At 47.4% G+C, this 808-nt stretch overlaps 1 non-coding gene across 1 annotated transcript; it reads left to right on the plus strand.

Moving 5' to 3' along the window:
• Positions 1 to 312: 312 nt before the first annotated feature.
• Positions 313 to 431, plus strand: LOC145393091 (5S ribosomal RNA). Its single transcript, XR_013896109.1, has one exon. It is a non-coding gene; the product is annotated as a 5S ribosomal RNA (ribosomal RNA).
• The last annotated feature ends 377 nt before the right edge of the window (positions 432 to 808 follow it).

Genomic DNA, 808 nt, shown 5'->3' on the forward strand with positions numbered 1-808 from the left:
CTTCACTCATTTTAACTTGGCGGAAATGTTTCTTCCTTTGCCAGGTTTCTTCAGTACCGCAGCTCAAGGACAGAAGGGAACAATATTACAGCTCAACACACTTTCTACAGCACTTATTCGTGACTAGCGGACTGTTGCGGAGATGTGTGCTATAGCTCAGCATTCGAGAGAGAGAGAGAGAGAGAGAGAGAGAGAGAGAGAGAGAGAGAGAGAGAGAGAGAGAGAGAGAGAGAGAGAGATCACTTGTAAACTGAATAAAATCGTCTGGTGGCTGCAAGACTAAAGAAACAATTCATCGTGTATATATATATATATATCGGCCATACCACGTTGAGTACACCGCTTCCCGTCCGATCAGCGAAGTTAAGCAACGTTGGGTCTGGTTAGTACTTGGATGGGTGACCGCCTGGGAACACCAGATGCTGTTGGTATCCCTACGTGTCAAGTGGGGTTGGTGGAGGATTAGTGCCCCTCCCTGTAAAACAATTAACTCTAAGCCATTGGCCACCCCGTCTGGGATACATGGCGTCTGGCAATGAATGATGATGATGATATATATATATATATATATATATATACCGGTATATACACGGAGCCTCTCTAGTACAGTGGTAGAGTGTGCGTTTCGCACGCTGGTGGACGCGGGTTCGCCTCCCGCCAGAGCTGTAAAAACTTTGGGAAGCATTCACCGAGCCACTTACTACTTCGGCGACCATAAGGGGTGCTGTGGTTGAACCAGTGTCGCATACTAAAGTATGCTTGCATCCAGTCGGCTTGCGCGGGCCGATTACACTTGGTTCACAGACTA

Source organism: Coenobita brevimanus, chromosome 23 (genome assembly GCF_032717465.1).
Source record: "Coenobita brevimanus isolate Jiangsu-jjx chromosome 23, ASM3271746v2, whole genome shotgun sequence".
NCBI lineage: Eukaryota > Metazoa > Arthropoda > Malacostraca > Decapoda > Coenobitidae > Coenobita > Coenobita brevimanus.